Raw genomic sequence first — 13,088 nt, 5'->3', positions numbered from 1 at the left:
TTATATATATATATATATATTTAATTACAGTCTCAAAATTCATTATGATTATTTCTCTTTTTAAGGTGAATAATGCACAATAACAGTAATAAGAAAATTCAATATATTTATTATTAATATATAGTTTTTAAAATTATATAGTACATATATTGCCATATTTATTATACGCTATATTACTTTATTATCTTTGTCCACTTGTGTTTAGCTTAAACTATTGAACCTACAAACTGTCTAACTCTTTGTCCAAAACACATTTGAAGTATTGACAAACACGCATGCAAAAACCATCTAACTCCCTGACATAAACAAAACCACACACACTCGCTCCATCGAGGTGAAACAGAGGAAATAAGTAGCACAGCATTTTTTTCTGCTTAGTATTCGATCCTGATAACTGCAGTACACTACACACATTTGTCCTTGCAAATTTTCCACCTCCATTCCTCTCTTCATCATTGCGCTCCTTTTAATCACTCTTTCCCAGTCTCTCCTCCTTGCATGTCACTTCTCTCTCCCGGTCTGGGCCATAGTTTGGCAGTGTTCTCCTTCTCTCTGTAGTCTATGCCATTAGCTGGGATGATAGAGTGCCTTTGCCTTTGTCCTTAATCCAAGTGAGAGCCCCACTCTGAGAAAATGCTAAAGCTAGCATGCAGTAGCTAGTGCCAAATGCACAGAGACGCACAATGTACGCACATACTATTGAAGAAGAAAAACACCCAGATGTGGAAGTGCACATACATACACCTATGATTTAGACACAGCAATTTCACCAAAGAGTCAACGTTATTATCTCAGAACTCTTTATAGGGGACCTATTATGCCCTTTTTTACAAGATGTAATACAAGTCTCAAGTGTCCCCAGAATGTGTCAGTGAAGTTTCAGCTCAAAATACCCCACAGATCATTTATTATACCATGTTGTAAATGCACATTTTTCAGCGGAAGGAAAAACATGCTATTTTCGTGTATGTGCCTTTAAATGCAAATGAGCAGCTGCTCCCCACCCCACTTTCCAGAAGAGGGCGGAGCCTGTACAACTTGTGCCTCGGCTACTCTGCCAAAAACGAACAAAACATCTGTTTGGTTTTCATTATCATCTCTATCACGGTCACACTCGTGACGTGGTAGCTCTTCGTCATCATGAAAGTTAATTATTTGCATGCGTTTTACAGCCATAACAGTTTAAACTTATGATATATGGTTTTCTGAGTGCACACATCCAAAGCACGTGCACAGAAAGCTGGCTGTCAGAGGTTTCCGGTGAGTATTAAAATGATTTCTCTTACACGTCTTATTGCGCTTAAACTGTCAAATACAGGTAATGTCAAAAACATACAAAGTTCACATAAACAGTCAGTTATGTCTGTGAACGTAAACAGCAAGGAAAGTAATCGCATGTGTATACTAGATCTGTGTATCAAAGTGACAGCAGCATAATCTACAATACTTACTGCTGTAATGCTGTTAATATGAAACAAACAACAAATGAAAACAATTATTTTCCTACCCACCAAAACGTCTCGGGTTACGGGTGTAACCCCTGTTCCCTGAGTAAGGGAACGAGAAGCTACGTTCAATGACGTGATGGGTTCCCATCACGTCATTGGACGTAGCGTCGATGTTCCCACGAAAGGGAACTGGTTTCCTGGTCTTCCATCTCTATTGACTGGTTTTAGAGCTTAAATCAACTAGGACCTGCAAACCAGCTTTTTTGTTTGTTTGTTTTTCAGGAGGGAAATCAGTATTTTTGTTCTGTTTCTCAGTAAAAATGTAAACATCATTAAAACAAGATTAATGTACTTTAAAAAGCATTTGCACATGCACTTTTTGGAGGAAACGTCCAGTTGCAGTTTGTGTGCGTAAAAATTCTCCGAAAAAAGAGCCTGTTGTCATCATTTAACCCTGTCTTTCAATATTTCATTCATACTCTGGTCATCTTTCCTACGTTTCTGTAAGCATTAGCAAGCTGTCTTGGTCATTTTAACCTTAGAAAGTTTTGCACATAAGGAATAGTACTGCTCAAAACATGTTTAAAATCATGCATTGGCCATAACAGTAGACTGATAAGATGTTTTGTTTTACAGTAAGCGGGTCGCCTCATGGGGGTCGACATGTTGAGATCTGATCAAATGACCAGCTGAATGCTACTTACTTTATCTTAGGCCCTGTCCCAAATGGTACCATAAACACTTGCGGAAATGCCACTTTGATTGTCAGGAACAAGTCTTCTGCAGAGCTTGCTTCAGCGAGGGGTCGGCAAAACTGTGCATCGAGGGTGCATATTGACCACAATGACCACAATCATACTTGTTGGTCCCATTCACTGCCATTATAAAGCTTGGACGCGTCAGGATATTTATTAATATAACTCCGACTGTGTTCATCAGAAAGAAGAAAATCAAATACACCTAGGATGGCTTGAGGGTGAGTAAATCTTGGGGTAATTTTCATTTTAAAGTGATCTAATCCTTTAAGGGAACATAGCGAGCATCGATGCTCCCTGGATTTAATGGTGCATTGTGGGAGCGAACGTTTCAGTGCACTGCTTGGATTTTGCCCTTAAAATGGCTGACTCCCTCATCAGTGCCCTGACTACTGAACTAGGGAGCTGATTGAGACGCACCCCAAATCTTTGATGCCAATCAGCTAACATTACAGTATGTCAGCCATCTTTACTCTTTCATTGCCCAATGCTCCTGTTTTCTTTTTTTGTTTTGTTTTGTTTCTTTCTCTATATCTCCAACGAGAGCGTCATCTCTCCATTTACCACCTTATCTTTGCTCTCATTCAGTCTTACTCCCTCATTTCTCATTTGCAATTCCCCACTCCCTTTCTTGCTCCTCCATCCAGCATGCTGCAGTATTACCACCATCAGCATCTTATGAGCGCTGCTCTTTCTCTCCTCGGTTCCATTGCGCTCACACAGACATACGAACATGTAATCTAGCCACATCCATGGGGAAAAGGGTTATCTGAAACTAGCAGGCAAAAAAAAATCATGTTTCATAGTAATAGTCTGGTGTGTGTATGTGTGTGTGTGTGTGTGTGTAATGGAATGGCAGTGTCTTATTGGGATTAGCATGACAGAACAAGGATATACTATATATAAAGTAAAAGTGACATTATACATTACAGCACCACACTTATTCCCTTCCCCCATTCTTTCTTTCTTTCTTTCTTTCTTTCTTTACTAACCATCTCTTTCTCTTTCCCTTTCTAACTCTCCTTCTCATTTGTAGTCATAGATCAGTTTCTTCTGCCTTGTGCAAAAATGTAGTCTTGTGGGAGAGTGCCTGAGAAAATGCAAGGGATTTGGTGGGAAATGGAGGGGTGGGGGTGGGAAAAGAGAGATAAAGAGTGTGTGTGTCATATATGCCGTTTCCATCAGACCGCAGAGTCCCTCTTGTGACTGTTTTGAATATATTTTCATGTGCCATGAGCACAGACATCCAAATAAATGTTTTCACTCCCGTTTGGGAATGTGTGTCAGTTTTTGTTGCTGTCAGTATCACTAACAGCATTAAAGGGGTGGTTCACTGTTTTTTTCACTGATTGTGTTTACGGAGCGCAGTTTAACATGTCTTAATGTTTCGTTTTTTCAAAAATGCTGTATTTTTCATATATTTTAACTTTATTCTACACTGCTGTTTCTCTTCTCCTAAAAACGCTCTGTTGAGTTCCTGGTTCTATGAAGCCCCTCCCTCAGAAATACGCAATGGGCTCAGATTGGTTAGCTGGCCCAGTGTATTGTGATTCGCTGAAGCATCTGGAAACGCCACAACCCTTTACAACTTAAGATGCTTCTGTGGAAATGTAAATGATGGTATCAAATTGAGCCAGAATCAGACCCAGAGAGCAGTAATGAAGAGGGTCAAGCAGAACCTGCAAGCACAGCTTTTAAAGGACGTTTCTGAATGATAAGTATTTCCTTTTTTACTTGTGTCAAAGTGTTTAGATATGCCGTCACTTGTAAATGTTACTGCTGTCTGTTAGCTTTCAATATACGGTTTTATCCTGATTAAAGCTTTACTGTAGCCGAATACATGACTGAGTAGTCGCATTTTTGTAAAGGTAGCGTTTAATTTATAGCATGAACAACTGCTTGTCTATGAACATAAGTTTGTTGGTGTTTGTTGGAGAAATATGCAATAGAATTTAGCTAACTGGCTAGCAAAGCAAAAACACTTTGGTCTTTGTTTACGCCCTTGATGCAACCAAAAAATAGCAACATAATACATTTAAAAGACATGTACAAACAATAAAACGTACTTATAGTTTGGGGCACATAAACAGCAGCTTCTGCTTTTAAATAACTGCTTCATCTTTCAGTAGTAGCCTTTGTGCAAATCCAGCATTGAACTCGTGTAAATTCTGGGAGCTGTCTTCAGCGCTGCATCCAGTGTAGACAATATCATTGATTACAATGAGTTCTATTATCTTTTGACGCGTCATGCCGCGCCGTTTGCTCCCGGTGTGTACATTTTTTCTACTTCCATAATGCCGTGTGACATGGCCTCGCCCACTTTGTTGTGTGTTCCCATGGGCAGTGTTTATGTTAATTGCAGGGTTTATGATATCACCAACCCGGGAAGAAGCTTGTTGTCCAAATCGGTCGTTTTTGTAGGCATTAAACTGCCATAACTTAAAAAGACAATATCTCTGTTTGCATTGAACTTTCAGCGCTGTAACTTTGCAGATACTGTTTATGCTCAAGCAGCAACATTTACACACTAACTAAAGTTAAAAAAGTGAAATCACAATGAACCACCCCTTTAAAAGGATACTTTCACAAATGAAAATCATTTACTCACTTTCATGCTGTTCCCAACCTATATGACTTTCTTTCTTCCATGGAACCATACAATGAAAGTCAATGGGATCCAGTCTAGTATTGCCCCCCAAAAAACAAAAACAAAAAAGGTTGAAACATCCAGTCATACAAGTTTGCATGACATGAAGGTGAGTAAATGAAAATGAAATTTTAAATTTTTGAGTGAACTATCCCTTTAAGGATAGTATAAAAAAGTCTAAATGTCCCTTAAATGGGAAATTCTTTTTGGTTTGTAAGAGTCATGATTCAAAAAAATGTCCTTTTTCTGTTTAGACACAATAAAACGCAATTCAAAGACAACAGGCAAGTAACTGCACCAAGCAAAAAAAAAAAAAATAAGACTGTGTATAATTTGAGACAAACGATTATCCTTCATATTTTAAAGTAAGAGCATCTGCAGCCATTTTTAACTTGAATGTGGTAAACTTGCTTCTGGTACAAGCTGGTTCCAGTTATTTTAAATGATGTTACAAACTGGTATTTGTTAAAGGCACACTATGTAAATTTTCACCGCTAGAGGTCACCTATTCAAAACAAAGGCATAGCTTGATGACACTGAGATTGAAAGCAGAATCTTGGGAGTTGTCGTCTTCACCTCACAGCCGAGTGATGTTGGAGCTAAACGAGGCCGCTGGAGCGATTGCTAATGAGAGATGAGGGCGACACATGCCTCGAGAGCAGCAGAACTTTTATTATGCCACAGGCGTCACTTTTGCTTCTTCCGGTCAAGCGTATGTGGGGTAATGCAGTGCTGTTTTATCAAATTAGATACATTTGAGTATGTTGAAAATCTAATAACGTTACTCTGTACATTCGCTCGGTGGCTGCTGTGTGACACTGTTGCACACTGCAGTAAGCTGATCGATTTTAGAATATCATATTAAATGCTGGATGGCTTGTGTTGATAAATGGCATGCAATTAATTTTAAAACATATTGTATGATGGAGAAAATACTGTATTACTGTTACTAAAAATAAAGCTGCATCTGATTCTGCTATGTTAGCTACTACAAAATACAAAATAGTGTTTTTCTCTGAGGCATGGTAAATACATGATACTCGCAGAAAATCAAGAAAATGAGATTTAAACAATAAGACTAAACGTGTTGAGCTATATAACAATAATTCGTTTTCTGTCTATAAATGTAACTAATAGTTGTTCCTTGTCAAATAAAACATATATTATATATTATATCTAATATATAAAATTAAAGCATCTTAAAACCGGAACTCGGCGGATGTCACTGATAGGCAACGCATGGTCCGTGTCCTGGTTAAAATTGCTTATTTCTCTGGAATGAACATTCTTGGAAACATCTGGGATAATGTACACAAGTCAACAAAATATATAACACTGTTCTAGTGTTTTTTGGATATTTTAATCCAAAAATCTTACATATTGTGCCTTTCAGTTATAATATTATTTTAATTCGTTATTGTAATCACAAACACAGATGTCTCACACATAAAAAAAATAGCTTACTGTACTTCCACATTAAAAATAAGGTGTATAAATAGACATTTAATTACTAAATCTACAAAAAAAAAGTTCAATAAAATAATTTGCTTTGTATTTTTATGTTAGCTTATCAACAAACTCCACTGAAATCAAATGAGAATTGAGTCTCCTGAAAAAAATCAACACTTCACCTGCAAACAAGCAGCAGCCAGCTAAATACAAAATAAAAATTATATCCGTGGGTCAAAAGAGATAAAGTCCCGATAGGCCCACATGGACCTCTGGGAGGTGTGTAGGGCTGAAATACAAGGCTTTTCTTTTCTGTTTTTACCCGGTTGTTCCCCTGTGACCACCAAGTGCTCGAGGGAACAGGGTTTTCCATTTGCCCTGTGAACAAAATGCTGAAGTGGTGCAGAGGAGAACCAAAATGAGCAGGGTTTCTGGACATTGCTGGCCATCCTATGCTTATTTTGGCAGTATAACTGTTTTGCAATGAAAAACTCCTAATGTAGGTGGTTTCACACTGATAACTTGTTGGCTCTGGCATTGGCTGGTCTTCAACACCTATTTAAAATTCAAAGTAGGAGCGCTGCATTGCATATGCCTGCATATACGAGATCACTGGCTGACTAGACTTCAGGGTGAATGAACGGCTCACTGTAGTCTAGTTGGGGGGGGGTTGGGGTGTGTTTAGAAAGGACCAACGCAAAATCACTTGAGCCAAGAGAAGATGCCTTGTAAAAGCAAATATGCTGCAACTCAAACAAAACCATTCACCGGCGAACTGGACCGCAAACACTGAGGGGGGAAAAAAAAGCACACACACTGCGACTGTAGATTCAAGCTCATCCAGCGCTCTACATCTTATTCACCGATTTATTGGTCTCAGCATGACTGGTTCAATAAGCTTTATTATCATGCATTTTGCTGCTGCAACGTGTGGCTAGAAGACGTGTGCGGCACAGATACCGCATTAAAACCAGGTTTCCTTGGTGGCTCGGTTAAGCTTTTGCTGCCAGTATTGTGTAAATGAACAGTACAGGGGGAAGAGAGGAAGCCTGCTTGTTACTGAGAGGAAGAAGCGAGATCTTGTCCCACATATCTCCTTATTTTCTTACTATTTTTAGAGATGTAGTAAAAGTAGAAAAAGAATAACAGTGGGGGAAGACTGGAGGTGTGAGCACGGGTGCCAAAAGAGGTCTCAACTGAAAAGAAGGATTTGCAGGCATACAAACTCGGGTTACAAATGATCACGAACATTACAGGGAACCCAAAGGTAATTGATACTTTTAAGGAAGTGATAAACACAAGCCCATTTTAGAAGAAAAAGCTTGTGGTTAAAAGGAAAGTATCTGAAGGAATCCAATCATATTCGATGTGTTGTACACAGAGGGCTGCTGTGGTCTATGCGGCCCTTGAGGATGCACTTCAAACGTGTTTGCAATGAATAAATCAAACGTTGCAAAAGAAGCAAGAAGTCATATTCATTTTCCATTGCACGCAAGGAGCGACACACTTTTCAAATAGTTTCAGGTCCCTGGAGTCCCGACATTTAAGGTTATTTTTGGCACATTCAGTGTCGCTAACTGTTTACAAACACCTGGTGGGGAGACAGCACTATTTGATGGTTTTGGGACATTTGTGCTATTGGGAAATCCAACTTAAGCATTGAGAAAATCCTATTCCAATCATTTTTTTCCACCCCACAAAATTTTAATAGATTAGAATAGAAGTACCGGGAATGGAGACTTTTTTCTCCAGTTTTCCCACAAAATCTTCCCCAAATATATTTAAATAATTATTTATTAAGTGATTATTTTTTATTTATTCAAATTATTGGTCATTTAGATAAAGGTTGGTCAAATATTTGTCAAATGCTACACCTAAAAATGAGATATTATTCATATTAAATATTGGTAAAGTGAACAGTTTTTGTTAAGCCATTTGTAATTTGTAATTAAAAGTACTGGCAATGCAGACTTTTTTCTCTAGTTCTCCCACAAAACCTCCCCTTAATTTATTTATTTAGTGATTACTTTTTAATTATTTACATTCCTTGTCTTTTAGAAAAGGATGAATATTGTTTGCTTGTATGCTAGATGCGATATTATTTGTGGAAATGAAATATTGGTAAGGTATTTTGTTAAGCCACTTACTTTGATTAGAATAGAATTAGATTAGAATAAAAGTACTGGCAATGTAAATTATCAGTGCACTTTTTCTTTTATTTATAGCAGCGTTAACCTCCAGAGAATAATTCTGCCTTTCAGCACTGGACAGCTCCGGTAGTGACGTCATGCTTTTCCTGGTGACAGTACAATCAAACATAGGTGCGCATGCCGACATGACAACCACAAACGCTGTCTAGTTAGGGAGCTCACTAAGATTTGGGGCACTCCGGGGTTGATCTACTGACATAACGCATGTAAAAGCAGTTATTTAGTAATGAATGTCATGACAAATGCAAAGCGATAAAACAAACATACGTTTCTAAACACATGCCGGATCATCTACCTGAAGCAAGGTGAATTGTGACTTTAATAAAAGGCTTTCTGCAAATATATTTTTACGTGAGAGAACAAAATACACAGAGCACTGCAAAAGCGGGATTATTTTGACTACGGGCTGTTGCTAAGAAACACTGCTAGAGCTCTGTAGTTCATTTAATAGTTGTTCATCCTTATCGAATAGGATTTTGCACGTGAATGACTATGCACCCGCAGGTTGTTATTCATCCATACAACATGTGCTCGACTTCAAGCCTGAACAACACTAAAAATACTGAACAACAGTAAAGACATTCGATCATTCAACATACTGTGCATTTGCTCCTCAGGTAACTGTCATTGTCTTCCTGTATTAATCTGCCTTAACTCCAGTGTGTCTTTTGTGTCTTCTCTCCAACCTTTCGCTCTAGTTCATCACATATAAATTACAAATCACAATTGTCAATTAGATCAGTGGTTCTTAAACTGGAGTTTGGGGCCCCCAGGGGACCACAAAAGTGTGTCGAAAAATAAATAATAAAATAAAATAACTGGAATGGTAAGAATGAAAAAATACAGTCAACGTAATAGAAACAAAATATCTTCTAGATAATATTTGACACATATTAATCATTTTTGTTTCACAATATAAATCGTAAAAATAAAATAAAATAAAATAATGGTACTATATAATATAATCTTGTAACTATAATACTGGGCAGAAAAAAATACAGTGTCATCTTGAAAGAAACTAAATATATATACATATTATGTATATATATTATATATCTAATATATTATAAATATACATACTTGTAATATTTTTAACAACAAAAATTGTAAAATTAAATAAAGTATAAAATAATAATAGTAGGTAGAAAAAATACAGAGTCTGCTTAATAGAAAGTAAACAGTTTCCAGATATTTTAAACATATTTATTATATTTTTTCCACAATTAAAATGGTAATAAAATAAAACAATAAACAGTACTCTAAAGGAGGGAAGGAAAAAAATACAGTGTCAACTTAAAGTAAATATTTAAAACAGATTTATAATACTTTTTCACAATATAAATTGTGAAACATGAAAATATATTTGTCCTTTATAGTTTATGAAAGGTGTCTCAAGGGGATCATCAGTTCTTTGCATCAAAAAGTTTTTAAAAAAAACTAAACAAAAAAACAACAATCTTGAATTAAATCTGAATCCTCTAATCTGGCCAATAAGGAGCTAGGGTTTGCTGCAACTCTTCACTTATGTATGGGCTCACTGGATCATCCGATTTAAACCAGGGATTTAACCAGAGAGAGAGAGAGAGCTCCTAGTCCAGACTCCATAGATCAACTCAGATACTCATGCTATTTATGTAATGGTGCCCGACACCACAGTCTTTTGAAAGTCAGCATTTACTTTAAAGACACCTTCTATCTTCATAAGTGCTTGAAATGAAAACTGAATCAGTTAAAAATGTAGCCAAAAGATAATACACATCTTGCATGCATTTGCATATTTTTAATTTAAAAAAAAGTGACTAACAGCATTGCCTGCACGCACATACACAAATGCACAGGCTCTGCCTCTGTTGCTCTGCAGCAGAAATCAGCGCGCAGTCAGCTAGTATGAGACGCCGCAGTGTTACGCTATAGCACAGCCAGAGAAAGGGACATGGAGGTTGTAAGTGATGATTAGCAATCCGGCACGAGGCCCTGCACCCATACAGCAGCCCGCTAATAAAACACTATGCGTGTCACGGTTGATAAAAGACCTCCATTCAATGACGACGCAGTAAAACGATGACGGCATCTCTCCCTCCCCTTGAGAACTGTGAGAAGAGCTGGGTAACTTACAATCGCAGACCCTTCAAATGCATTAAGAGCAATTCTGCAATTAAATGCAGTCAACAATGAAAAGGAAAACTGATCAGTTAAATGGAACCCTGGGGATTTCAAGAAAGCAAGTATGTATCGACTGCTCATGACTATGATCTATTGACCCAGATGTGACGAGAGAGATAAATATCTTAAATAACCAGCCTGCGCTGATAAAGGAGATAAATGGTTGCTCTTCACTAGCTTGTGAATGACGTTCTGAGAGCCAAAGGGTGAATTACCTTTCATGTGCTCCAGCTGAAACATCTCTTAAGGGTCAGTAAGTGACTTTGCTTTCCTAAAATCGTTACAGATTTTTATATAATGATAGAGATTATTGTCTGACAGGGAAAAAAATGATATGACTGCTCACTTAAAATGGCAAGCAAATAGTTTGGTGAATCTAACTGGGTTGTGTAAAGTTTATGAATTCAAATGACCTTATTATGCTCATTATCCCAAAACTGGGATCAGAAGCGTAGTGGCACCCAGAAAAAAAATCCAATTTCACCTTCAATTCTGGGTGTGAGAGGTTGTAGTGATTGAGGATGCAGTGATCATCAGGTGATTGTGGTGGCAGTGACATACGGGGCTTCTGCTGAGTAAGCAGGAAACGGATTCAGTTAAAAGCAAGACTCAAGGGAATCTCTAGTTCCTGGGATACCGTGAATATCCTGTGCTCCCAATGTGGATACATACCTAAGCACAACCTGATACCAGTAACTCGCTTTGATAAGCTAGAATTTTCAGGTTAAACATACAGGCTATCTTACCATTGGTATGGGTCATTTACCTTATAAAAGGTACAAAATCGACAAAATTACTAAATGGTTTACTATCATAAGGTGCATTTCAATCAGCTCCCTAGTTCAGTAATCAGGGCACTGATCAGGGAGCCGGTCATTTTAAGGGCTTTCTCAATCGCAAAATCCTTCCAACGTCCTGAAACGTTCGCTACCTAAAAACTCCCACAATGCACCGTGAAAACCAGGGATCATCGATGCTCACTATGTTTCCTCTAGGAAGTTCTGAAGTGCGAAACATAAATCATGTGAGCCAACTCACTACACATAATGACATGAGATAGACGTTTTAAATACAAACAGTTATTTGAATATGTATCAGCATAAACATACAAAGCTAACAGGTAATAGCTAACATTTATAATTTATTTATGGCTGAAATGTTGCAACAACCAAATTGTTTATCATAATGTACTTTAAATGTCAAAAAGATGTCTGCTCATAAATGCCGGTAGAGGCGGTGTACAACGAGAAAAGAGCTGTCGCTAGTGGGGCAAAAGGTGGTGACGATTCTAGAGGCCCCGCGATTTCAACCAAGGGGTACCCGCAGCCACAACCTGCACTGGGGTTCCAGATACCCCAGCTACGGCCCTGTCGTGTGTCCTAATGTGTAGTGAGTCAGGGTCCTAACCAGTGCCTGAATTCAAGTACATGATATACTGATTCATGACCAATGAGACGCACCCATTCAGGCATAAGCAGTTATTTTCCCACTTGTTCCTGCTTTGCTGAAACGTTCTTCTAGCATAAAACAACATGCAAGGTAATGCAATGTCCATAGCCAAAACTCAATAGTGTACACCTCAGGGTAAATGTCCTGACGTTCAATATCATAGGGGTCTGCCAGGTACCGTTCTGCAGTATGGACAACAGCGAAATGTGCATCGTCTTTGCGCATGCGCAATGACTGGAGGTTGTAATATGAATGCGTGTAGATTGGCTGTAGATTATTTGGCTTGCTACACGCATACTTAGTAAGTAAATGGACATTAAATATATTGATTTCGGAGGGAAAATGATTTATTAGCTTGTAGCGACAGCTGAAAGATTGAACACGACTATCTACGTAGGAAACCAGCCAGCAGTACAGCGTTGCCACTCATTATTATTCAGAAATATTTGCTGAACGCAGAGACTAGCAACCAGAATAAAGTAGCCTATTCTTGACTAGAAAGTCGAGTGTGAAATTAAGTAACTGAATAACAACGTTCCTCAAACAATTAAAGTAAATTTTCATTCAGCATTTCATAATTTAGCTACATTAACAGCAGAACCAAAGAGGTAAGTTTTCAAAAGGTGTCCACTGCGCATGCAGAGCCGTGCTCTCGCCGCCAAATAATGCGCGTGGAGAGCGCGACAGCGAGACAAAATACTGCATTTTCAGAGAGAGTGACTGAGAAACCTGACGAAGCCGAGTCCTTTTCTCTTCAAACTTAGCCAACAAACTTTCCAGAAGTTTACAACTTACCAGCTCACGCCAAGTGCGACAGTCCTATTGTTGCAAACCAGCTCGCGATTCCGTGTACACGAGAAATAGCCTGAGTGTCGAGTAGTAGTAGCTAAACAAGTATCACAGGGACGATAATGCCATACTACAAAGAGTTCACATGACGCGCTCACAAACTGATACAGACACGTTT

General features: G+C 38.2%; 1 protein-coding gene across 7 annotated transcripts in view; it reads right to left on the bottom strand.

Moving 5' to 3' along the window:
* The window catches only part of kcnc3a (potassium voltage-gated channel, Shaw-related subfamily, member 3a), a 72,835-nt gene that overhangs the window by 53,064 nt on the left and 6,683 nt on the right, over nt 1-13,088 (bottom strand). The gene's annotated exons all lie outside the window — the stretch shown is intronic.

Source organism: Megalobrama amblycephala, linkage group LG1 (assembly GCF_018812025.1).
Source record: "Megalobrama amblycephala isolate DHTTF-2021 linkage group LG1, ASM1881202v1, whole genome shotgun sequence".
Lineage (NCBI taxonomy): Eukaryota > Metazoa > Chordata > Actinopteri > Cypriniformes > Xenocyprididae > Megalobrama > Megalobrama amblycephala.
This window is presented reverse-complemented; position numbering and strand designations above follow the sequence as displayed.